General features: G+C 43.2%; 1 protein-coding gene, 1 long non-coding RNA gene and 1 other non-coding gene across 6 annotated transcripts in view; 1 reads left to right on the top strand and 2 right to left on the bottom strand.

The window, feature by feature from the left end:
* Window positions 1–27,695, top strand: part of LOC130285030 (uncharacterized) — a 101,011-nt gene that overhangs the window by 29,299 nt on the left and 44,017 nt on the right. Inside the window, exon 3 of the long non-coding RNA XR_008847224.1 lies at window positions 15,482–15,543. This is a non-coding gene — a long non-coding RNA (uncharacterized LOC130285030). The remainder of the gene's footprint in view (window positions 1–15,481; window positions 15,544–27,695) is intronic.
* The window catches only part of METAP1D (methionyl aminopeptidase type 1D, mitochondrial), a 179,843-nt gene that overhangs the window by 148,613 nt on the left and 3,535 nt on the right, over window positions 1–27,695 (bottom strand). The window lies entirely within an intron of this gene.
* Window positions 22,050–22,243, bottom strand: LOC130290102 (U2 spliceosomal RNA). The gene has a single exon (XR_008847508.1). It is a non-coding gene; the product is annotated as a U2 spliceosomal RNA (small nuclear RNA).

The raw sequence follows: 27,695 nt of genomic DNA, 5'->3' as shown, positions 1-27,695 counted from the left end.
AGATATTTCTTCCCCCTTTCCACTACCCAGCCTTGCAACCGCTGGAGCTTCCTCCTTTTGGCCCACTGCCAATCCATGGCTCCCTCACTCTGTTAGAGACAGCACGCACCCTCGCAACATTGACACACTGTGTCCCATTGAATTGTACTACCAACTACGGTCGCAGCACCGCTACATTGTGACTTTGTTTCTTCTTTCTGGCATACGGTCGCAGCACCGTGGACTACTTGACTATTTCACACATCTCTACGGTCGCCGTACCGAGAGCAATTGACTTGGTCTGTTATACCTTGCGGTCGCAGCACCGGGTTCATTTACCTACTATTGCACATTGTATAACTATTTAGTGCTTTTCATCTACTGACCTTGTTATGAATTACACTTATGAATTATTTTAACTGTTTCATATGCATTGGAAAGTATAAGCGCTAGGGCCCAGCGTTTTTTCCTGTTTTATATTATTAAATTACAAATAAATTACGCTTTTATCTATCCAAGTAAGAGCCTTTTCTTTTATTTTCACCATCCTCTATCTCTCTTTCATCATCCCCCTTCTCCCTCAATCATTTCCTTCTCCCCTATACTTCTCTCTCCCATATACACCGATCAATATATACACACACATACTGCAGTTTATATAGTAACACCTATCATCACAAATATCTATTATATACATGCATATTCTCCAATTTATACAGTAACACTTACCATCCCCCTCTCCAATCATTCACAAACACCTATCAAGATACTTTTCTCCCCCATACCTTTCCCTCTCTCCCATATACACCGATCATTATATACAGATTCTCCAGTTTATACAGGAACACCTATCACCCTCCTTCATTATATATATATACATACCCTCAAGTTTATAGAAACACCCATCATCACCCTCTTGAATTATTCATAAACACCACTATCATCATTACATATTCACAGACAGAACCATACAAACACATTTCCATCACACTCAAGACCTTGAGAACCAGTCACCCCCATTTATCTTTACGAATTTTCTGCTTAATCAGGGTATACAGGAGATTATACCCAGACTGAAGTTCTCGGTCACCACACCAGATTGAGTACATCTCACACTTCCTTAATCGTTTTCAATTTACCTGGAGATGCAGAGCTTGCGGAGTAAGGTACTGGAAGTCCCATATACTTGCATGGGACTTGAAACAAAAACCCATCTTTTATATAAGGCTGTAGGTAAGGGTTAATTTAACTATCATATATTTTTATTTGACATATAAGTAATATGTGTACCCGGTATTATTGAAATCTCTCCAGCTGTACGGAAGTAATGTGGGAAAATACATTTCCCATAGATTTGCATGGGACTTTAAACAAAAAACCCCGATCCTCACAAATGGGGGTAGTTAAGGGTTAAATTAACTATCCTATATTTAAAGTGGACATATAAGTAACATGTGACCAAGTATTATCGAAATATCTCCAGCCGTTTGGAAGTTATGTAGTAACATATATTTCCCATAGACTTGTATAGGACTTTAAACAAAAACACTGACCCTGGCAAATGGGGGTGAGTAAGGGTTAAATCACCTATCCTATGTTTGTTGTTGACATATAAGTAACATGTGGCCAAGTTTCATGTTAACAATCTGGCGCACAACCCAACAAAACATGTCCGGTTTGCAATAGTAAATGAGGGCCATTGAGTTTTATCCCCTTAAGGACGCAGGACGTAAATGTACGTCCTGGTGAGGTGGTACTTAATGCACCAGGACGTACATTTACGTCCTGTGCATAACCGCGGGCATCGGAGCGATGCCCGTGTCATGCGCGGCTGATCCCGGCTGCTGATCGCAGCCAGGGACCCACCGGCAATGGCCGACGCCCGCGATCCGATCATTCAGAACGCCGCACGGAGGTCCCCTCTCCTTCCTCCGTCCGGCTCCCGGCGTCTCCTGCTGTGGTCTGTGATCGAGCAGACCAGAGCAGGAGATGACCGATAATACTGATCTGTTCTATGTCCTATACATAGAACAGATCAGTATTAGCAATCATGGTATTGCTATGAATAGTCCCCTATGGGGACTATTCAAGTGAAAAAAAAAATTAAATTTTTTTTTAAAGTAAAAGTAAAAAAAAGTGAAAAATCCCCTCCCCCAATAAAAAAGTAAAACGTCAGTTTTTTCCTATTTTACCCCCAAAAAGCGTAAAAAACATTTTTTATAGACATATTTGGTATCGCCGCGTGCGTAAATATCCGAACTATTAAAATAAAATGTGAATGATCCCGTTCGGTGAACGGCGTGAACGAAAAAAAAAAAAGTCCCAAATTCCTACTTTTTTAATACATTTTATTAAAAAAAAATTATAAAAAATGTATTAAAAGTTTTTTATATGCAAATGTGGTATCAAAAAAAGTACAGATCATGGCGCAAAAAAGGAGCCCCCATACCGCCGCTTATACGGAAAAATTAAAAAGTTAAAGGTCATCAAAATAAAGGGATTATAAACGTACTAATTTGGTTAAAAAGTTTGTGATTTTTTTTAAGCGCAACAATAATATAAAAGTATATAATAATGGGTATCATTTTAATCGTATTGACCCTCAGAATAAAGAACACATGTCATTTTTACCATAAATTGTACGGCGTGAAAACAAAACCTTCCAAAATTAGCAAAATTGCGTTTTTCGTTTTCATTTCCCCACAAAAATAGTGTTTTTTGGTTGCGCCATACATTTTATGATATAATGAGTTATGTCATTACAAAGGACAACTGGTCGCGCAAAAAACAAGCCCTCATACTAGTCTGTGGATGAAAATATAAAAGAGTTATGATTTTTAGAAGGCGAGGAGGAAAAAATGAAAACGTAAAAATTTTATTGTCTGAGTGCTTAAGGCCAAAATGGGCTGAGTCCTTAAGGGGTTATATAGATAGATTAGTAATACATATGTGGCATTGCACAGGTGTGATGTATGTTCATGTGAATCAATAAAATAAAAATAAACAACAACAACAACAACAAAAAACATATATATATATATATAGAAAGATGCTATAGAAAGAAGCTTCTTTCAGAACATCAAGTACATTCTCTATCCTGTAAATTGAGACTGGATAAAGCCCTGCATGATTCTCTATCACTTCCCACAACATAATTTCTAATAGACTGTTACCAATAGATATCCTTAGGAGGCTCGGCACAGTCCGTCCCCATTAGTTGTAAACTAGACAGGCATTTTACCTTCTGAATACAAGAAAGAAACGTAACATAAGGAAATGTTCCTTACAGGGCAGCAATGAACATAAATGTTATCTCGGATGGTTACCTGTCTCTCAGGAGTAATCATTCCACCAGGGTATCCATCTGTCATTGTTATGAAAATAATGCACATCTAGCAATAAAGTCATTTTTGTGTTACAAAGTAGACACATTCCAATAGGTAGCCAGCGAAATGAAAAGATATTCGCTGTGTGAGATCATGAATATACAATGCATTCAGAAACTCTTCACACCTTTTCACTTTTTTTTCACATTTTGTTATGTTGCAGTTTTGAGTTAAAATAAAAAACGTAAGTTTTCTCCATCACTCAAGTAAAAACAGAATGTTAGAAATCTTTGCTAATTTATTGAAAAGGAAAATACTAAACATAAGTATTCAGACCCTTTACTCAGGACTTAGTTGAAGCCCCTTTGGCAGTGATTCCGGCCTCCAGTCTTCTTGGAGATCAGGCCACAAGGTTTACACACCTGGATTTGGGGTTTTTATGCCATTATTCTCTGCAGATCGTCTCAAGCTCTGTCTGGTTGGACATGGACCGTCGGTGGAAGCCATTTTCAGGTCTCTCCAGAGATGTTCCATTGGGTTCTGGGCCACTCCAGGACATTCACAGAGTTGTCCTTAAAGGGGTACTCTGGCGCTAACACATCGTATCCCCTATCCAAAGAATAAGGGATAAGATGCCTGATCGTGGGGGTCCCACCGCAGGGGGCCCCCGTGATCTTGCACGCAGCACCCCGTTACAATCAGTCCCCAGAGCATGTTCGCTCTGGGTCTGATTACTGGCGATCACGGGGCCGGAGCATTGTGACGTCATGGCTCTGCCCCCTCGTGACGTCACGCTCCGCCCCCTGAATGCAAGCCTATGGGAGGGGGCGTGACAGCTGTCACGCCCCCTCCCATAGGCTTGCACTCAGGGGGCGGAGCATGACGTCACATGTGATTGCCAGTAATCATACCCGTGGCTTACATGCTCCGGGGACTGATTGTAACGGGGTGCTGCATGCAAGACCCCCGCAATCATACATCTTATCCCCTATCCTTAGGATAGGGGATAAGATGTGTTAGCGCCGGAGTACCCCTTTAAGAAACTCCTATGTTTCTTGGCTGTGTGCTTAGGGTTATTATCTTGTTGGAATGTAAACCTTTAGCCCAGTGTGAGGTCCAGAGCATCCTGGATCAGGTTTTCATTAAAGGGGTATTCCAGGAAAAAACTTTTTTATATATATATCAACTGGCTCCAGAAAGTTAAACAGATTTGTAAATTACTTCTATTAAAAAAATCTTAATCCTTTCAGCATTTATGAGCTGCTGAAGTTGAGTTGTTCTTTTCTGTCTAAGTGCTCTCTGATGACCTGTGTCTCGGGAACTGACCAGAGTAGAAGCAAATCCCCATAGCAAACCTCTTCTACTCTGTGCAGTTCCCGAGACAAGCACAGATGTCAGCAGAGAGCACTGGTGCCAGACAGAAAACAACAACTCAACTTCAGCAGCTCATAAATACTGAAAGGATTAAGATTTTTTCATAGAGGTAATTTACAAATCAGTTTAACTTTCTGGAGCCAGTTGATATATATAAAAAAAAAGTTTTTTCCTGGCTAACCCCTCTGCACTGATCCATTTAGCTTTCCTTCAACCCTGACCAGTCTCCCTGTCCCCACAGCATGATGCTGCCCCCTCCATGCTTCACTGTATGGATGGTATTGGGCAGATGATAAGCCGTATCTGGTCCTCTCCAAACATCATACTTTTAATAAAAGCGAAGTTCACTATTGGTTTTATGAGACAAGAGAATGTTGCTTCTCCTAGTCTGAGAGTCCAGTAGGTGCTTTTTTTGCAAACTCCAGGTGGCTTTCATATATATCTTTTACTGAGGAGAGGCTTCTTTCTGGCCCCTCTGCTATAAGCCCAGATTGGTGAAGTGCCCCAAAGTTGGTTGCTCTTTGGAGCTCAGCCAGAGTGACTTGGTCACCTCTATTACCAAGGCTCTTCTCCCTAGAATACTTAGTATGGTAGAGCGGAAAGCTTTAGGAAGAGTTCAGGTCATTCCAACCTTCTTCCATTTAAGAATTATGGAGGTCAATGTGCCCTTGGGAACTTTCACAATCCTGTCTCTGAGCTCTACAGGCAATTCTTTTCACCTTATGGCTTGGTTTTTGGTCTCATATGCATTGCAAAATGTGAGACCCTATACAGTGATCCCTCAACTTACAATGGCCTCAACATACAATAGTTTCAACATACAATGGTCTTTTCTGGACCATCGTAAGTTGAAACCAGACTCAACATACAATGCTACAGACAGTCCAGATCTGTGAAACGTGTCAATGGCCTGAAGAACTGACCAATCAGAATGGGCATTTTACTGGTAAAACATCTGTATTACTGAAGTGTATGCACTGACTGGTGTCTGGTAGCACCCCCCCCCCCCTACAGTACAGGGAGGTATTACATGTTCTGTACTGTTTACCTGTGCCAGGGTTAGCTGCTCCTTTGGACACCAGGTGAAGGCGGCTCCATTACTTTTTTAGGACATTGCGTGTACTGTACAGAACCCTGAAGAAGCTCCTGTCCTCTACATAGACCAGTGTTTCCCAAGCAGGGTGCCCCCAGCTGTTGCAAAACTACAACTCCCAGCATGCCCGGACAGCCTTTGGCTGTCCGGGCATGCTGGGAGTTGTAGTTTTGCAACAGCTGGAGGCTCCCTGCTTGGGAAACACTGAAATAGACAGTGATTACAGCTCCCAGCAGATCTTTCTTACTTTTATATGTAATGATTTGCTTTATCTATATTAGTTTTCTACTTTTTCTTTATTCCTCACTTTTTCCTATTTTTGGATGACATTTTGGTGGCTTCAAAACCAATTACCAGGTTTCCATAGAGTTCTGGTCTCAACATACAATGGTTTCAACATACAATGGTCGTCCTGGAACCGATTAATATTGTAACTTGAGGGGCCACTGGTATACACAGGAATGTTTCTTTTCACATCATGTCCATCCTTCGGAAAAGCCATCAATATCAGATTTGTGGGGTGCCAACCCCTGGAATCCAGCACATACAGAAACAGAGCAGAGAGTCAGTGCCAACTCTGGGACTTGCGGCAGTCTTTAGATCGGGGGCTCCCTAACCTCACATTCAGCAGCCAAGACCAGGCTTGGAAGGAGCTGGAGAGCCTTAGTTACCAGCCCTGATACAATGGGTTCAAACATGGTATTATGGTCAGAAGTTTTAGAAACCAGGGGGGAGATGTATCAATGTTGTTTTTGGTAGACGTTTTTTGTAGATCATTTTGGTTGGTCTAAATTTGGAGCAATTTCTCCAAATTTATCAAACTTGTGCAAGCCCCATGATAAATTTCGTGCAATGGTCTAAATCTCCACAAAGTTCTATTTGTAGACCTGTTCTACCCCTCACAGGAATAGTGGTGTTTCCTGGACGCTGGGCTTTTGTTCTATTGTTTTTCAGGATTCCACTGAGGGTTTTTTTTGTCCACCAGCAAAAACGCCTGAAAAACGGTCCCAGCTTTTCCTGCATTTTGGTAATTTTTCTTGGGGGAGATTTATCAAAAACTGTACAGAGGAAGAGTAGTGCAGTTGCCCATGGCAACCAATCAGATTGCTTCTTTACAAAAATGAAAGGAGCAATCTGATAGGTTGCTATGGGCAACTGCACCGCTCTTCCTCTACATAGGTTTTGATCAATCTCCCCCCCCCCTTGTGTTTTTTCTTGCATTTTGGCTGGTGTGCGGAAACAAACATTTTTGTACCCTGTGTGCATTTTTTTCACTGCAGGTACTACTCCATGGATCAGATGTAGAGCGCCCGCCCTACGGAGTGTAAGGAGGTAAGGAGTGATGTATAGCATATACATATACAGGGTGCAGAGCATCACTACTTACCTCCGCCCGCTGTATAGTATACAGGGGGCATAGTGTATCCATGTATACTATACAGGAGCCCAGCAAGGAAAGAGTTAACCCACACTGCAGCTCTGAGTTAAATCTTTGTGCGCTCTCCTGTATATACAGCCATCTATAGATGACTGTATATACAGGATACAGTAGGCAGACAAGAACAGTTGGAGGCTCCCTGTTACACACTGCAGTATGGGCGCACTCACCAGGTGAGATCGCAAATGATGTCCTCACCTTTTTTTTCTCTCATTTCAGATACGTGAATGGGGAGGACTACATCAGATTCAGTGTATTGCGATGATGACCAGCTTTTTTTTAATGTCAATAAAAGGTTTAATGAGGGCTGTGTGGGGAGTGTTTTTTTTTTTTTTAAATACATTTTTTTTTCAATGCCGGGCTTAGCGTTAGCCACAAAAACAGCTAGCGCTAACCCCCAATTATTACCCCGTTACCCACCGCCACAGGGTTGCCGGGAAGAGCCAGTACCAACAGGCCTGGAGTGTCAAAAATAGCGCTCCTGGCTGGGGTTATTTAGGTTGGGGAGAGCCAGTAACAATGGTCCTTGCCCACCCTGGTAACGTCAGGCTGTTGCTGATTGGTTGGTATCTGACTGACACTGAAAATATGGGGAACCACACACTTTTTTTTATTACAAAAAAAAACAACACATAGGCTTCCCCATATTTTCAGTGTCAATCAGACACCAACCAATCAGCAACAGCCTGACATTACCAGGATGGGCGAGGACCATTGTTACTGGCCCTCCCCAGCCTAAATAACCCCAGCCTGTTACCGCCTAGGCCAAGGAGCGCTATTTTTGATGCTCCGGGCCTGTTGGTAACGGCTCTTCCCGGCACCCCTGTGGCGGTTAGTACCGGGGTAATAATTGGGGGTTAGCGCTAGCTGTTTTCGGGGCTAACGCTAAGCCCAGCTTAGTAATAGATTCCGTCTACAAGACGGCTTCCACTACTAAGCCTGAAATTTCAATTATAAAAAACACAACACATGAAATAAAAAATGGATTTAAAAAAACACTCCCCCACAGCCCTCGTTAACCCTTTTATTGACATTAAAAAAATGCTAGTCATTGTCACACTCCACCGAATCTCAGGTAGTCCTCTGCATTCACTTATCTGAAATGACATTTTTGGCGCTCTCCCCTGGGTAGAGCGCACATAATGCAGTGTGTTCCTAAAGAGGGAGCCTCCAATTGTTGCTAAACTACAACTCCCATCATGGGGGCTGTAGGTAAACAACAGCTGGAGTCTCCCTGTTTGGGAACACACTGCCAAAAAGGCTCTGTTCCCATTATGCAAAAGGCATAATGAGAACAGAGCCATACTTACCACCCTGGCTTCAGGCCTGGACTGTGAAGCTCCGCCCCCTAATGATGTCATCACTAGGGGGCAGGGGCGGAGAAGTTGCAAGGGGTCTCAAGAGTGAGACCCCTGAGATCCGTCAGTCTGCCCTTGGACTACTACTCCCATCATGGGAAATTTTGTGTCCCATGATGGGAGTAGTTGTAGTACCGCAGTGCTGAGGGATGGCTCTTACACATCCCCCAGCTGCGAAACTGTATTGTGACTGTTAGGACTACTACTCCCATCATGGACAGACGCTGTCCATGATGGGAGTTGTAGTCCTCGGGCTGAAGGACAGATCGCAGCAGGTCATTCTCCAGAGACCCGCTGCGATCTGCATTTATTAATTTAAAAAGCCGGCGGCAACACTGCACTCCCCGCCGCCTCCTGTATACAGATGTCATCACGATTCATAATCCCCGCCACCGGGAGAGGGGAGCTCTGATTGGTGGAAAGCTATTCACCACTATACACCAATCAGAGCTCCTGTCTTCTGGCGGGGATTATGAATTGTGACAGGTCTATACAGGGGAGCGAGTGGAGCCGCTTCTACAGTACAGTATATAATTGTTATGTGCACTGTACCCCCCCCCTCCCAGACTAATACTGACCCCTTCTATAGTATATAATTGTTATGTGTACTGTACCCCCCCCCTCCCAGACTAATACTGACCCCTTCTATAGTATATAATTGTTATGTGTACTGTACCCCCCCCCCTCCCAGACTAATACTGACCCCTTCTATAGTATATAATTGTTATGTGTACTGTACCCCCCCCCCCCAGACTAATACTGACCCCTTCTACAGTATATAATTGTTATGTGTACTGTACCCCCCCCCCAGACTAATACTGACCCCTTCTATAGTATATAATTGTTATGTGTATTGTACCCCCCCCCAGACTAATACTGACCCCTTCTATAGTATATAATTGTTATGTGTATTGTACCCCCCCCCCCCAGACTAATACTGACCCCTTCTATAGTGAGCGCTGGGACCGCTGTGTGATTGACAGGTCCCCAGCCCAAGTGTCCGGCCCCACTGACCTTTATATGTTATAAATCTTTATGATACACACTGCCCGTCCTCCTCTTCATTCTTCTCATGCCGGAGTCGCGCGGCTTCTGTATCATAGTCTATAGACAGAGCGCCCCCTCCCGGTCTCCACACTGCACGGGGCTGGGGTCAGACAACGGCAGGGGGCGCTCTGACTATAGCGAAAGCAGAAGCCGCGCGTCTCCGGTATCAGAAGAATGAAGAGGAGGACGGGCAGTGTGTATCATAAAGATTTATAACATATAAAGGTCAGTGGGGCCGGACACTTGCGCTGGGTACAGTACACATAACAATTATATACTGTAGAAGGGGTCAGTATTAGTCTGGGGGGGGTACAATACACATAACAATTATATACTGTAGAAGGGGGTCAGTATTAGTCTGGGGGGGGTACAGTACACATAACAATTATATACTGTAGAAGGGGTCAGTATTAGTCTGGGGGGGGGTACAGTACACATAACAATTATATACTGTAGAAGGGGTCAGTATTAGTCTGGGGGGGGGGGTACAGTACACATAACAATTATATACTATAGAAGGGGTCACTATTAGTCTGGGGGGGGGGGGGGGTACAGTACACATAACAATTATATACAGTACTGTAGAAGCGGCTCCACTCGCTCCCCTGTATAGACCTGTCACAATTCATAATCCCCGCCAGAAGACAGGAGCTCTGATTGGCTAATAGTGGTGAATAGCTTTCCACCAATCAGAGCTCCCCTCTCCCGGAGGCGGGGATTATGAATCGTGACATCTGTATACGGGAGCCGATGGCAGCGCAGTGGAGCCGCATATACCGCCGGGTTTTTAAGTTAATAAATGCAGATCGCAGCGGGTCTCTGGAGAATGACCTGCTGCGATCTGTCCTTCAGTCCCAGGACTACAACTCCCATCATGGACAGAGTCTGTCCATGATGGGAGTAGTAGTCCTAACAGTCACAATAGAGTCCCGCAGACAGGGGATGTGCGTCTCTCAGCACTCCGGTACTACAACTACTCCCATTATGGGACAGATTCTGTCCCATGATGGGAGTAGTTGTAGTACTGCAGTGCTGAGAGACGGCTCCTGCATCCCCCACCTGCATCTTCCACCGTCTGCCATTTTCTACGAGTCCTTGCTAGCACTCTTAGGTTTAGACTACTTTTCTTGCAAAAAAGCGCAATTGCGCAAAAAAAACCATCTACTTTTTTTTTGCGCAATTGATAAATACCAGTCCACTGGATTAGGTGGTGTACGGTAGACCAAACTGGTGACAACTTTAGAAAACTGTCCACCAAAAAAAACGCAGCTCTATGCAAAAAAAGCGCAATTGCGCAAAATTTGTAGACGTGAAAAATGGTCTAAATGCAATGATACATGTCCCCCCAGGAGTACAAAAAAAAAAAACACAGACAAAAGGTGCAAACCTTTCCATTATAAATTGCTAGTTCCCCTCCTGGGGTAGGCTAAAAATACAAACCCAAATTAAGTGTGAACAGAAACAACCCCACATTATTTCATGGGTTTTCTCTGATATTACGGCTCAGCTATAATACCAAGCACAACCTGTAGACAGGGGTAGCAATGTTTTTTAAATAAAGCAGTCATGTTGTTACTGACCCTGTAAATCTCTTTTACTGAATATTTTCAACTTGGGATGAGCTTTAACCAGTCAACTGCATCTCTTAGGCTTCATTGCTCCCTGTGTATGTGGTCAGAACAAGCTATACTATTAGATTTGTACCTTAGGTTTTGTGCTCCTTTAAAGGGGTACTCCCCTGGAAAACTTTTTTTTTTTTCTTCTCATCATCTTGTGCCAGAAAGTTAAAGGGGTACTCCGGTGAAAACCTTTTGTCTTTTAAATCAACTGGTGGCAGAAAGTTAAACATATTTGTAAATTACTTCTATTAAAAAATCTTAATCCTTCCTGTACTTATTAGCTGCTGAATACTACAGAGGAAATTCTTTTCTTTTTGGAATGCTCTCTGATGACATCGCGAGCACAGTTCTCTCTGCTGACGTTATTATAATAATAATAACGCTTTATTTATTGTTGTCTTTAGTGGGATTTGAACCCAAGTTCCCAGCACTGCAAGGCAGCAGTGCTAACCACTGAGCCACCATGCTGCCCTTAGCATACATCTGCTATGCATGGTTGCTAAAATGGACAGAGATGTCAGCAGAGAGCACTGTGGTTGTGATGCCATCAGTGTTCCAAAAAGAAAGGAATTTCCTCTGTAGCATTCAGCAGCTAATAAGTACTGGAAGGATTAAGATTTTTTAATAGAAGTCATTTACAAATATGTTTAACTTTCTGCCACCAGTTGATTTAAAAAGAAAAAAGGTTTTCACTGGAGTACCCCTTTAAACAGATTTGTAAATTACTTCTATTTCAAAATCTTAATCCTTCTAGCACTTATCAGCTTCTATTTGCTCCACAGGAAGTTATTTTCTTTTTGAATTTCCTTTCTGTCTGACCACAGTGTTCTCTGCTGACAAACTGTCCATTTTAGGAACTGTCCAGAGCAGGATTCTAAAATGAACAGAGATGTCAGCAGAGAGCACTGTGGTCAGACAGGAAATTCAAAAAGAAAAGAACTTCCTGTGGAGCAAATAGAAGCGAAAAAGTACTAGAAGGATTAAGATTCTTAAATAGAAGTAATTTACAAATCTGTTTAACTTTCTGGCACCAGTTCCTAAAATGAACAGAGATGTCAGCAGAGAGCACTGTGGTCAGACAGAAAGGAAATTCAAAAAGAAAAGAACTTCCTGTGGAGCAAACAGAAGCGAATAAGTACTAGAAGGATTAAGATTCTTAAATAGAAGTGATTTACAAATCTGTTTAACTTTCTGGCACCAGTTCCTAAAATGAACAGAGATGTCAGCAGAGAGCACTGTGGTCAGACAGAAAGGAAATTCAAAAATAAAAGAACTTACTGTGGAGCAAATAGAAGCGAATAAGTACTAGAAGGATTAAGATTCTTAAATAGAAGTAATTTACAAATCTGTTTAACTTTCTGGCACCAGTTGATTTAAAAAAAGAAAAGAAAACTACCCTGGAAACTAGATTTTTTTCTGCTCCAAAGCCATATTTATATGTCATGCACTACTGTGTCAAAAGATTAATTCTGCTAAGCCCTGACCACTCTTTGGGAAATGGTGCATATTACATAAAAATGCAAAACAAGTAGCTAATTTTTAAACAGATAAGCAAAAATGAACAAATGACATACAAGGCATAACAGATTTCCCCAATGTCTCAGATAAATCTGTTGTCATATACAAAAAATTTAATTTGCAGAGAGACACACTATGGGGGAGATTTATCATTGTATTTAGAGCTTTTTTTGTGTTTGTCTTTTTTTTTTTTTTCCTTTTTTATGTCACTTGTGCGACTGGGCAAGATTGTATGCGACTTTTACTCCTAACGCAACTTTTACTCTGAAAACACATTTAACACATTTACTCAAGTCATTTGGTATCTTCAACTTGCAGTGGTAACAAATTTCTGAAATCCAAATGTCACAGGAATTGTTGCAAACTCTTCAAAAAAACTGCAAATCTACAAAAAAAGTGAAAATATTTTTGTGCAACGGCGAAAGTCGCAGGGGAGAGGAGGAATCATACATAGTGGTGTTCTGAAGTGATGTTGGTTTATTTTTTGCTTACTTGCCCCAAATTTATCAACTTCCCCTGCGATAGTATGATAAATGATATGATGTTGCACGCAAGCAAAACCAAAGCAAAATTAAAGGGGTACTCTGGCGCTAAGACATCTTATCCTCTATCCAAAGGATAGGGGATAAGATGTCTGATCGCAGGGGTCCCGCCGCTGGGAACCCCCGTGATCTTGCACGCAGCACCCCGTTACAATCAGTCCCCGTAGCATGTTCGCTCCGGGTCTGATTACTGGCGATCACAGGGCCGGAGCATTGTGACATCACGGCCCCGCCCCGTGTGACGTTACGCTCCGCCCCCTCAATGCAAGCCTATGGGAGGGGGCATGACAGCTGTCACACCCCCTCCCATAGGCTTGCATTGAGAGGGCGGAGCGTGACATCACACGGGGGCGGGGCCGTGATGTCACAATGCTCCGGCCCTGTGATCGCCAGTAATCAGAACCGGAGCGAACATGCTACGGGGACTGATTGTAACGGGGTGCTGCGTGCAAGATCACGGGGGTCTTAGCGCCGGAGTACCCCTTTAAATGAACACAACAACGAAAAGTCAGCTCACCAGTTCACCGCACGGCAAAGAAGTCCTCCCAAGCAGGTAGAAAAAAAGGTTGATGCCAGCGAGTAGAAAGCTTCACCTTTATTTTGTTACGTTAAAAGCATTGACATGGAAAATCTTCAGTGAACAACATGGATAAAATCTTTGGAAAAGGCGCCCAGCATGCTGGGCGCCTTTTCCAAAGATTTTATCCATGTTGTTCACTGAAGATTTTCCATGTCAATGCTTTTAACGTAACAAAATAAAGGTGAAGTTTTCTACTCGCTGGCATCAACCTTTTTTCTACCAAAATTAAATAACTTTAATGCTAGGTTTCCACACAGGGTTTTTTCTGCCGTTTTTTTTTATTTTTTTTGTAAACTGGCACTGCAGTTTTTGAGCCAAAGTCAGACTTGGATCCAGTAGGAATGAGTATATAGTATAAGTCCTTCTTTTCTATTTCCTATTCTTTTTTGAATCCACTTCTGCCTTCGACTCAAAAGCTGCAGCAGCACTTAAAAAAAAAATCCCCCCCCCCCCAAAAAAAACCTGCGAGGAAACCTAGCCTAAAAGATACTCACACGCTTTTTGTTTTTGCAGGTTTTCCGCTGCATATTTGAAAGTGGGCGGGCTCTTTTTAGCTGTCCATAGCAGATTTTCCGCGGTGGAATTTAAGCTGCGGAAAATCCGCCGCAGTCCCTATTGACTTCAATGGGGCTTGCGGCGGATTTTCCGCAACGTAAATTCCTCCGTGGAAAATCTGCGGCGGACAGCCGAGAAGAGCCCGCCCACTTTCAAATACGCAGCGGAAAACCCGCAAAAACAAAGAGCGTGTGAACGCACCCTAAAAACAAACAATGATAAATGTCCCCTTATATGAGCAAAAAAAGGGTGGGAACTCTACATTTAGGCCTAAATATCAGCACAGCCCATTCTAAATTCCCCTCTGGCTAGATACAAATATATCTACCAGTTTAATATTATTCTGTTGATCCCCTTTTTAGGATTTCAATGTAACTTTCATTCACCAACAAAGTACAATTAAGAAGCCAAATTCCATTAATGAAGCGAAGGTTGCGATAAAAGGAGCAGGTGTGACGTCTTCCCGTCCTCGCTCCACTGAGTCAATGCAGTCAGTCTATTGTAATCTGCTACAATCAAAAGCTGACAACGCAAGTCTTTCACTGCATACTCTGCTGCCTCTCCTTCTTGTGATCTTATCTTAAAAGAATATTTGACCTTAATTACCAATAAAGCAAAGAGGTCTAACTGATTAGGTGGTGTTTTAGCCCAAAGGGGAGAAGTTGATACGGCACACAACAGCAATAGAGGCTCATGAAGCAAGAGTCGGACCCTGAACACTGCTTTCTTTCAAATCCCTTGGGAATTCCGCTACCAAAGGTCTAGAATTCCTCAACAGGGGAGATCATGTTTATCAGCTTGAACAGGTCAGCTGGGCCACGATCCAGGTAGTCTGCTTGTCTAAGCTTGATGAAACATAGGCGCCATCGGGTAACAGTAGTGGTCAGGGACACTGCCAGTAAGGTGTAACTCAAAACGAAAAAATGAAATTAAAATACAACGGTCGCCAGGCCGTTTCTTTCTGCAGATTGTAATAACTCAAAAATAGGCAAGTTCTTCGTATAGTCTGCTCGTTGTATGCATTTAATATCTTCTCACACATATCATTTCAGACTTGAAAAGCTTATAACAGGGACCAAAGGCTTTCTTCGGTGATCCCATCATTGTAAATACAGTAAGTGCTTCCTGGATTTTTATTCACTAACCCTTTACCCGTTGATGCATCGGCAAGGCCCAACTCCTTTACCAAATTTCTTCCTCTAATCTCTTCAATATATCTAGTTAAAAGATAGACGATCTCTACAAATGGAGACAGACAACTAGCAACTGAGCAAAAGTTTGATAGGCCGAGACGCTTAGCCTTAAATCATAGTCTAGGATATGTGCAAGGGATTTCTGTGCTATCTAAGGAATGCAAAGTCGCTCTCTTCCATTGGAAAGAGAGATGGCTCTTTAGCATTATCTATTTGGGTATGTTCACACTGCGGAAAATACTTCAGTGGTAGGACCGCGGAGCACTGTGCCGTCACCATGGATGGCTATGCAGTACTCGCGGCATTCCGCGCAAAGAATGAACATGTTCTTTCTTTGCGTGGAACAATTTTAGCTGCAGAATAGTCGCGCGCTGAAATTCCGCAGTGTGAACGGGTCTCGCGGAAGACCCATTCACACTGATGGGATTGTTCACTGGGAATTCCGCAGTGTGAACTTACCCATAGTAGGTTCCCTGTAAGTCAAAATTCTCAAATAAACCATCAAACATGAATAGATTATCAGAAACAGGTGACACTGAAGAGAACGCTGTTTTATTCTGGATGTGGGACACTTTGCATACATTTACAGAAAGCAATGCCTGGCCTATATGATGCCCTATGCCAGCTTGGAAGTCTCCCCAAGTAGTAAATTATCCCCTTAAGATGTAAGGAATGAGCATATATTTATAACACTGTAATAACTTGCAAAGTCAGAACATGGAGGAGGCTTTTGCTGCCATTCGGCAGGCCCCATCCTTATTTCCCATTCCACAAGCACTGCAACATTAGCAAATAGATGATATGGAGACTGTCCTGCAGTTCACTTCGGTTTTCTCCAACATATACCATAAAGGCTCTAAGACCCACTAGGGGCAAGTGTCCATGCGACATAAAGCATTAAATCCAACCTGATGGTTTTTGGTCACAGGTCACAAGCTGCACATGACTCGCCATCATACCTTGGTAGGCCATGTATGACTATAACTTTCTTGCAACCTATGTTTAATATGGTTGTTCTGTTTTATTAACAGCCAAATTACAAATCCAAAATAATTGTTCGATAGTAAGGCTGGGCTCACACCACGTTTGTGCAATACAGTTCCTGTATAAGTTTTCAATTTGAAAACCGTACAGAACTGTATTGATAACCATATGCATTGGAAACCGTATGCCAAAAGATGTCAGGTTGTGTCCGTTTTGCATCCTGTACGGTTTTGTCAGTTTTTTTTCCCGTACCCAAAACCGTAGCCTACAACGGTTTTTGGTTAGGGTGAAAAACTGTATTAAACCGTATACTTTTATTATTTTTTTTACATGGGAGTCAATGGGAACCGTACAAAACCGTATGTGCGTACGGTTCCATCCAGTTTGCACCATACGGTTTTTTACTTTGCACATGTACAGTGCACACTGAAAGTTTTTTTCTTGGAATTTCAATCAAACAAGTGAAACTTTATTCATAACTAGTTGAGTACCCGGCGTTGCCCGGTTTTTCCTTCCTAATACTTGTTGGGAAGGAAAATCAACAAAAGGAGGAAGCTTTTGACTTCATATCCCGTCCTCATATATTGTTGTCATATCCCAACCCCATATCCCGTCCTCATATATTGTTGTCATATCTCAACCCCATATCCCGTCCTTATATCTCGTATTCACATCCCATCCTCATATAAAAGTTATAGGGGTCAGAATAGGGCAAAATTTCCCCCACATAGGTGTATCCTGTGATGTTACACAATTATTATATAATTATGCAAATTAGCATGGCCGGAATTTTTTTGCAAGAAGGGTGGCGACCCTAGCTGTGCTGCCAAGAGCCTGCTGGGTGTTCTTTAACAGTGAAGTGTCCTGAGCTTTCAGTAGTAAGCCCTTGCAAAATTGCCAAGAGCTCAGAACAATTCCCTGGTTAGGAAACAGCCAGTAGACATTTGGCACAATGGTGTATAACGGAAACTTCCTTTTTTTGGGAAATGCTATTACTATAAACATAGGTATGTTTTACTGGTTTAGTCATCTATCTAGCGCTTTTAGTGGTTGTGTGGGTAAAAAACTGCTGGCCGACTTCCTTTAGGGTGCATTCACACGCTCTTTGTTTTTGCAGGTTTTCCGCTGCGTATTTGAAAGGGTGCGGGCTTTTCCACGGAGCAATTTACGCTGCGGAAAATCCGCCGCAAGCCCTAATGAAGTCAGTAGGGACTGCAGCGGATTTTCCGCAGTGTAAATTCCGCCGCGGAAAATCTGCTATGGACAGCCGAGAAGAGGCCACACCCTTTCAAATACGCAGCGGAAAACCCGCTAAAACAAAGAGCGTGTGAACGCACCCTTAAGGAGGAAATACAGGCGACTTTGGATGTAAGGGTAGGGTTTGGAGATCTGAGCAATTACAGCCAAAAGTTAGTAAATTATACAGTTGTTGTTAGTAACAAATAAGTATAATTATCAATAATCAAAAATAAAATTAATCTCATTTGTTGATACAAGAAGAGTGGTTACACTGACACTGCTAGGATTGCCACCTTTCTTGCAAAAAAAAAAACCATACCGGCCATGCTAATTTGCATAATTAATTATATATGCGTAACATCACAGGATACACATATGCGGGGGGGGGGGGGGGGGGAGGATTTTGTCCTATTCTGACCCCTATAACTTTTTTTATTTCTCCTTATACGGGCCTTTATGAAGGCTCATTTTTTACGCCCCCATCTGTAGTTTTTAACGGTACCATTTTTGTTTTGATGTAGCTTTTTTTTTTTTTTTTTTTTTTATTAAAAGGGGTTATCCAGGAAAAAAACTTTTTTTTTCATATATCAACTGGCTCCAGAAAGTTAAACAGATTTGTAAATTACTTCCATTAAAAAAACTTAATCCTTTCAGTACTAATGAGCTGCTGAAGTTGAGTTGTTCTTTTCTGTCTAAGTGCTCTCTGATGACACCTGTCTCGAGAACCGCAAATCCCCATAGCAAACCTCTTCTAAACTTGGCTGTTCCCGAGACAAGCAGAGATGTCAGCAGAGAGAACTGTTGGCAGACAGAAAAGAACAACTCAACTTCAGCTGCTGATAATTATTGGAAGGATAAAGATTTTTTTAATAGAAGTAATTTACAAATCTGTTTAACTTTCTGGAGCCAATTGATAGATATAAAAAAGTTTTTTCCTGGAATACCCCTTTAAATTGAGGAGTTGCAGTTGCTTACTAACTACAACACCCAGCATGCCTTGATACAGCCTGTGGCTCAGCAGCTGCCCCAAACGAAAGCTACAATTCTCAGAATGTTAGTAGTATATAGTATAGGTCTGTGTTTCCCAACCAGGGGTGCCTTCAGCTGTTGCAAAACTACAACTACCAGCATGCCCGGACAGCCAACGGCTGTCCGGGCATGCTGGGAGTTGTAGTTTTGCAACGGCTGAAGGCGCTTTGGTTGGGAAACACTGGTATAGTATATGGTGCAACATTCCGGGAGTTGGAGGATTGGTTGGATAAATACCGGCCATTGCATACTAAAAATACCGGCAGGGTGGCCAAAGTACCGGCTGTGCTGGAAAAATACCGGCCAGGTGAAAACCCTACTGGCTGCAATGGGTGAATTCCTTACCTTACTAGTTGAGAGATGGGACTAAAGAAAGCCTATGTAACTTATTCCCTCTAAATTTTAAGTGTATTTGGAAATGACTAGTCTAGTGGGATTAAAACACAATGTGAGAAAGGATAACATATTCATTTTCACAAGAAGATTTCCAGCCATATCACTTGGCCGCTCTGGAAATGTCATGACCCCAGTGATCTCGGAATTCTAACCTCTGCTACAACACAAAGGACCCCAGATTTATTGCTCTGCTGTTCTAATGAAATCGCAGCAGGCATGTAACAATGATTGTGCTGCTGAGTGACTAGACACAGTCAATCTGCTCAGCAAGATCATCAATGGTTGGGACTGGGACTGTGGTGAAAGATCCAGGCCTTCACAATACTCATCCACAGTAGCAATGGTATGCTAGGAGATATGTGACTGCTGACATCTCCATCAACTCGCCAGTTGTCTCCAAATACAAAGTGCACGAAGTTAAAGGGGTTATCCAGGAAAAAAAAAAAAAAAATTATTTATCAACTGGCTCCAGAAAGTTAAACAGATTTGTAAATTACTTCTATTAAAAAATCTTAATCCTTTCAGTACTTATGAGCTTCTGAAGTTAAGGTTGTTCTTTTCTGTCTAAGTGCTCACTGATGACACGTGTCTCGGGAACCTCCCAGTTTAGAAGCAAATCCCCATAGCAAACCTCTACTAAACTGGGCGGTTCCCGAGACACGTGTCATCAGAGAGCACTTAGACAGAAAAGAACAACCTTAACTTCAGAAGCTCATAAGTACTGAAAGGATTAAGATTTTTTTAATAGAAGTAATTTACAAAAAAAAATGTTTTCCTGGATAACCCCTTTAAAGGGGTACTCAACTGGAAAACCTTTTCTTTTAAATCAACTTTAAACAGATTTGTGAATCACTTCTATTAAATAATCTTAATCCTTCTAGCACTTATCAGCTTCTATTTGCGCCACAGGAAGTTCTTTTCTTTTTGAATTTCCTTTCTGTCTGACCACAGTACTCTCTGATGACATCTCTGTTCATTTTAGGAACTGTCCAGAGCAGGATAGCTTTGCTATGGGGATTTATTTGCTTCTACTCTGGACAGTTCCTAAAATGAACAGAGATGTCAGCAGAGAGCACTGTGGTCAGACAGAAAGGAAATTCAAAAAGAAAATAACTTCCTGTGGAGCAAAGAGAAGCGGCACCATCTATTCTGGCACCATCTATTAAAAAATCTTAACCCTTCCAGTGCTGCTGTATAACACAGGAAGTTCTTTTCTTTTTGAATTTCTTTTCTGTCTGACCACAGTGCTCTCTGCTGACACCTCTGTCCATGTCAGGAACTGTCCAGAGCAGGAGCAAATCCCCATAGTAAACCTCTTTTGCTCTGGGCAGTTCCCGACATGGACAGAGATGTCAGCAGTGCAATGGCCGGTATTTATCCAACCAGTGTTTCCAAACCAGGGCACCTCCAGCTGTTGCAAAACTACAACTCCCAGCAAGCCGCTGTCTGGGCATGTTGAGAGTTGTAGTTTTGCAACAGCTGGAGGCACCCCTGGTTGGGAAACACTGACCTATACTATACACTACTAAAATGCTGGGAATTGTAGTTTTTGTTTGGAGCAGCTGCTGAGCCACAGGCTGAATCAAGGTATGCTGGGAGTTGCAGTTAGTAACCAACTGCAACTCTCGAAATAAGAAAATAAAAAAATAAAAAGCGATTAAAAAGTCAAATCAAAACAAAAATTGTACTGTTAAAAACTACAGATCAGGGCACAAAAAAATGAGCCCTCATACAGGCCCGTATAAGGAAAAATAAAAAAGCTATATGGGTCAGAGTTGGGAGATTTGCAACAGCTGGAGGCACCCCTGTTGGGAAACACTGACCTATACTATATAGTACTAGCAAAATGTGGCATATGTGACCTACCCTAAAAGGGGGACAATTCTGCTATGAAAATCCACAACAAAGACTGTTGAAGCAGAAAAAACTAGCAAGCATAGGATCTGGATGACTTTGACAAGGGCCGAATCGTGATGGATAAAAGACTGGGTCAGGGGATCTTTAAAAAAATTTAAAAAAAGCAGGTGTTGTAAGGTGTTTATGGTATGTAGTGGTTAGTACCTACCGAAAGCTGTCCAAGGAAGTAGAAATGGTGCCCAGATACTTTATTATCGAGGCAAGTGCTCTCTATCACCCAAAGTGCAAGAAAAAGTGCAAAAGTGTTACACTAAAAAAACATGCACAAAGGACGCTAAGCCCTTCTCTAACAGGAGAGAGGCCCCCCAACAAACCTACCCTTCACCTCTGGGCCAAAAGGCACCTGCAAGGATCCAGGTTGGATGTCCCTTTTCGCCAAAGCTACTAAGGGGCCGAAAATGCACCTGCTTCAACCTAGGCGTTAACCAAGGTATCAGCCGAGGAGCCGTATACTGATGGCATCCTGACCGAAGCCAAGATGCCCAGGGGTTGCAGGGAGGTGAGGAACCTAATGGCCACACACACCTCCCCTAAACCGCCATTAGGGACACCCAGAAGGGCTACCGCAGCCTGACAATCCTGTGTACAAAAACAATCACATAAAAGTGGCACAGTGACAAACAAAAAAATAATAAATAAGTTCACGAGTGCAGATATACTGCCCGGTCATCCGGCTGGATCTATAAAAATTTTCCTGATCCTAGCCAGAAGGCCGGGATACCAAGAGTGAGTGCCAAAGGTGAAGAGTAATGGTGCAGTGCTCCCACTCAGTGAGTTATAACACCCAGTGAGTTTCGGCACCTCAGGGTCACCACTCCACGAGGCACAGAAGTACCTCGGCTCTACACCCCCCCCCCCCCCCAACCTCATGGCGAGACCCAGAGAAAACAGGTCACATCAGGACAGCCGCTGAGCTGGTTACGTGGCACCAGCCACGGAACGCCCCGATACACCTGCTCCTCCATGCAGCATCCATCCTACATCAATGGCAAAGACTAATCCACTGATAAGAACAGATACTAACACTTGATCTTAGCCAAAAGGCCGAGAAGCGATGAGCTCACTGATATGCATGGGAAGGCTAGCAAGTCAAGTCCGATCTTGCATATGAGCTACTGTAGAGCAAATGGCTGGAAAAGTTACTGCTGGCTACTGGCTGCACAGCCACAGAGCAGTCAGAGTCCCCCCAGTCCACTGCAAAAGCACCTACGATGGACTTCAGAAATGGACGATAGAGCAATGGAAGACGGTGGTCCGGTCTGAGAAATCACATTTTCTTTTACACCACGTGGATGACTAGATGCATGTGTGTCACTAACCTTGGAAAGAGATGGCACCAAGATGCACTATGGGAAAAAGACAAGCTGGCTCAGGCAGTGTAATGCTCTGGGTGATGTCCTGGTATTTATGTGGATGTTACTGTGATATGTACCACCTATCTAAACAGTCTACAAACCAAGTCCCTTTAGAAGAAGAATGCCCTGGACACACTGCAAAAATGTTCAGGAATGGTCTGAGGAACATGGGAAACCATTCCTGTAAAAACAAGTCCGATCCATACATGGCTCCATCTCTCAAGGCTTGTAGTGCGGGAGATGCTGATTAAAATGGTACTCACATTGCCCAGCCGTTCCGCTGCAAATAGCATTTATCTATTTATGCTAATGAGGGCCTTGGGTTATGGGCGGAGCTCCAATTCGAGCTTGGGGCACCCTGACGTCATCTTCGCCGGGTGGCTGCTCGGCCCGGCTCATCGATATTCATAACCCCCTCCCTGCTCCTTCGTCTGTCTTAGTGTACGGCGCTTTAATCCGCATCACCCGCACTACAAGCCTGTGTGGCAGGTTAAGTGAGGGTGATACCACTGACAGATTTCCTTTAAAGGAGAAGTCTTGCGGTGAAAAATGTATCCACTATACGAAGCACAGGGGATAAGTTTTAGATCGTGGAGGGCCGGACCGCTGACGATCTCATCTATGGAGCCCCGACTCTCCCCCAGAGTGGCACGTCACAATTCCCACCTGAAGAAGGGGCAACCATGCCCCCTCCATATAGCTCTATGCGAGACTTGAAGATAGCGGAGCAGCTCGCCAATAGAGATATACAGAGGGGGCGCGGTTGCCCCTGCTTCACGCAGGGGTTGTGACGAGCCGCTCCCGGGAAAAGCGTGGGCTCCATACAGGAGATTGCAGGGGGGGCCCAGCAGTCAGACACCACATGATCTAAAACTTATTCGTTATCCTTGGCAAAACATTAACCATTCTAACATTCTTCATTAAAAATGTTTTTTCTTTTTTTTTTTATAGAAATCATGACTATTTGTTTCTGAGTATGATATTTTTGCTCATTCATACCATGGCATCTTATATTCCTATGTTTAGTGAACACTAAGTTGTTAGAGTTACACAAATAGAACACACATCTAAATTCAAAGATGCAATTACCAATATACAATGCATTTACTACTTTTAATTTGTTCCTGTTGGAATGTTAAATACCTTTTTTTCTATATTTTGATTTTTGTTTTGTAATGTTTCTCAAAAATTCTATAAAAATAATTTTAAAAAAATCACGACTTTTAAAAAGACCACTAGGGGTTCCTACACCATCAGAACATAATCCTGTACAGCTGCTGCCTCATCTTTGTCCCAGCTGAAGTACAGGCTTGGACAAAGTCCAGAAAGGGAGGTCGGTATTAGCATTCCTCTGTGCTCACTCCTGTCCTGTCAGACTGCAGCATGAAATCAGAGAAGAGGGGGTTACAGAGCAGCCTGCAGTGACTGGATGAGGAGACACAGCACAGCAGACTCAGGGAGGAAGTGAATGCATGGTGAGTGAGGGCGGGCTTAGAGTTCACCTCAAACACACCCCTTCCTGAGCAGTAGATGTCAGAATGAGTGAGCAGTAGTACGAAGGGATTTGTGAGCCAAATATAGAAGCTAGACACATAGAAAAGACATGTAAAGCATAAGCATGACCTAGTGAGTAACATGTAGAAGCATTATTTTTTTTCTGTGATATGACAGGTACGCTTTAAAGGGGTGTTCCGAGTACGGCTCTTAGCTCTCTTCGGCAGCCCCATAGACCAGGGGTACTCAACTGGCGGACCGCGGTCCAGATCCGGACCACAGCCGCCAGCAATGCCCGTTGACCTCCTCCTCTTTCACTTGTATAGGCTTCCCAGGGGGCCGTTCATCTGTCCAGACACAACTTTTCCAACAAAACAAATGCAGCTCAGGCCACTCTCAACAACTCCCCCTCCGCAAGGCCCCCCTCTTGAGTAATGCCCCCCTCTTCTGTCGGTCCCCGAGCCCCAAGTAAAGTGAGCAGGGGCAGAGACGCTGCTGCTTTAACACCTTTGCGCTTCTACAAGGTGCGGACACTATGGAGGTGGGGAAGGGCTGGTTTCGGCTGGGGATGAAATGTGTAGTTTAGGATAGCAGAGGGGTGGGGGGGGGGGAGGCACTGTAGGAGTGTGAAGAATTACAGGGGCATTGTAGGAGAATAACGGGGGAGCGCTGTAGGAGTGTGGAGAATGTTGGGGGGGTGCTGTAGGAATGTGGAGGATGGGGGTTGTAGCAGTGTGGAAGATGGGGGGCCCCATCCTCCACACTCCTACAGCCTCACCCCCCCCCCCCCCCATCCTCCACACTGCTACAGACCCCTCATTCTCCACGCTCCTCAGCCCCCATCCTTCACACTTCCCAGGTGAACAGTCTGGGGGCACAGTGGCATCATGTATTCTGGGGGCACACGGCATTGTGTATTCTGGGGGCACAGCGGCATCATGTATTCTGGGGGCACAGCGGCATCATGTATTCTGGGGGCAAAATGTGTGGCAGTAATATACCAGGGACATACTGTGTGGCATAAATATACCAGGGGCACAGTGTGTGGCAGAAATATACCAGGGGCACAGTGTGTGGCAGAAATATACCAGGGGCACAGTGTGTGGCAGTAATATATTCAGGGGAATAGCGTACGGCTTTAATATACCAGGGGCACAGTGTGTAGCATTAATATACCAGGGGCACAGTAATATATTCATGGGTATAGTATGTGGCAGTAATATATTCAGGGGCACAGCATGTGGCATTATTATATTCAGGGGTACAGCATGTGGCAGTATTATATTCAGTGATACACAATGCAGCAGTAATTTATTCAGGAGTACAGTATGCGGCAGTATTATTTTCAGGGGTACAGTCCCTGGCAGTATTCAGATAATGCAGGTAACTTTAGGTTTACATCCTTCAGACTCCAATCATTTTGCTTATTTCCTTCATGGCACTGCCGCCACTAGGTGTGAACCAGGCCTCAGCGCTTTGCTTGGAACTTTACCAGTGGCAGACCTGGATAACTGGAGCCTCACTAAAAATAGTTTAGTACCCCTGCCATAGACAATGGAGCAGTGGCACGTGTGCCAATGTTGGGATGTAGTTCTAGAAATCAAGGGGATGTCCAGCAGTCAGACCCCCCCATGATTCCACTTCTTTGCTATACCCTTTAAATCAATATTACAATTTCTTTAAATATTTTTAAACACACTGTAAAACACTGAATTAGAGTATAAAAACGGTGTGTCTCCAGCTGTTGCACAACTTCAACTCCCAGCATGCCCGGACAGCCTTCAGTTGTCCGAGCATGCTGGTAGTTGTTGTCCAGGGAATGTTGTCCAGCAGCTGGAGACACACCGTTTGGAAAAATACTGCTAACACTAAGTGGTCCAAAATGGCGTGAACATTCTTACTGTCTATACGGCACGCAGTGTCTGGACATTTTTTTTAAAACATATTTATAAATAATTTTGGCTTCAAAACAATTTTAAACCTGAAAACACCACACACACATTCTGACTGCACACAACATAAAAAGCAGCAAAACGTTTTGACAATTCTCGACAAAATGACTAAACTACTGCACTTTGTCTAGCTTGCAATTTGCAGAAATATGCGGAAATCCAGAGAGCGATAAAAAAAAAATAATAAAAAAAAATGGTTACAAGGGCAAAATATTCCCCAGCTACATATATTCATATCAACCTGGTACCACGAAAGAAATATAAAAAGTACATCCAAATTGTTTGAATGCTTTTATTTAAAATGTTCTTTGCTAACAATTTAGTCTTTCACGAGAGACACTAATTGTCATGAGGGAAGGAGCTGGTAGAGCGAGGAGATGAATGAGACCTTTGTATAGGCTGAGATGGCATATGAAGGCTTCAAGAGACAAGGCAACACTAGGCAGTGATGGATTAGAGGCCAGGTACAGCCATATCAAAGCACTGATTTGGAAAAATGCCTTATGCCCCTCTTTTCTGATACGTAATAGATAAGTAACATCAATAATTTAAGAAAAATATAGACTTTGGGATGTTTTTTAGAGCAGGCATCTAAATACCCATATATATAAGCTGTGTCCATATTTATATGACTGACAGCTATCTAACCCCATAAATATGCATAACTAGATTGCCTGGGTAGCTGCCAGATATCCTCAAAATTTCTAATGGTGGTCCTGGCTGGGACCCTGACGATCACGAGAACATGGTCCTGAGTCTCCAGGTGGCATGTGCAAAGCCGCTACATTTATAACTATAGGAGATGTCAGAAATAGCTGAGCCGTACTGGGCTTTAAATACATACTGACGCTATCCTGTCATTGCACAACCAGATTAGATTGCAGTTTATACAATGGCGATCAGAAGTTTTAGGTCAGGACAGCTGCTGTGTATTTACTTTGAAAACAGCCCCCAAAAAATCCTGAGGCAAGAAGGACTACCAGCTCACCGTCAGAGTATATCTAAAGAGGCATTTGTTTTAAAATTCAAACGGCCCCCCTCAACATGTTTCGCTACCGAAGTAGCTTTCTCAAGAGGCAAGCGGGCACTGTGCCCGCTTGCCTCTTGACAAAGCTACTTCGGTAGCGAAACATGTTGAGGGGGGCAGTTTGAATTTTAAAAACAAATGCCAATGCTCTTTATCCATCATTAATGCGGGTGCACTGCAGGCACCTAGCACTCTGTTTTGATGGTCAAGTATCTTCCATATCAAATAGGAACATCTGGCATTTGATATTTTAATAATCTTTGTGCGAATTAGCAATAAAGATTGCACTTTTATCGTCACTAGGGTGTATGGTAAATAAGGGTATCATTGGGTTGCCTAAGGGTTGCCTATAAGTTAGTGGTCCCCCAAAGAAATGCCACCCCACACCATGAGAGAGAGAGAGAGAGAGAGAGAGAGAGAGAGAGACAGAGACAGAGACACATAGAGACAGAGAGAGAAGTCTTATTGTCCCCCAAAGGTGTTTTATGACCGATGTGTTTGAAGCCAACAAAGCAGTTTCTACACTTGGTATGGAAAAAATATTCAAAATGCCAGTGTCACCCAAAACCATAGCCACACCAATAACCCAAGGCTACAAAAGGTGCATATCAATGTAACTTAAATGGGTTATTAAGCCTTATAAAACTCATGGTCTATCCTCCAGTCATTAAAGGGAACCT

Source organism: Hyla sarda, chromosome 8 (assembly GCF_029499605.1).
Source record: "Hyla sarda isolate aHylSar1 chromosome 8, aHylSar1.hap1, whole genome shotgun sequence".
NCBI classification, from domain to species: domain Eukaryota; kingdom Metazoa; phylum Chordata; class Amphibia; order Anura; family Hylidae; genus Hyla; species Hyla sarda.
This window is presented reverse-complemented; position numbering and strand designations above follow the sequence as displayed.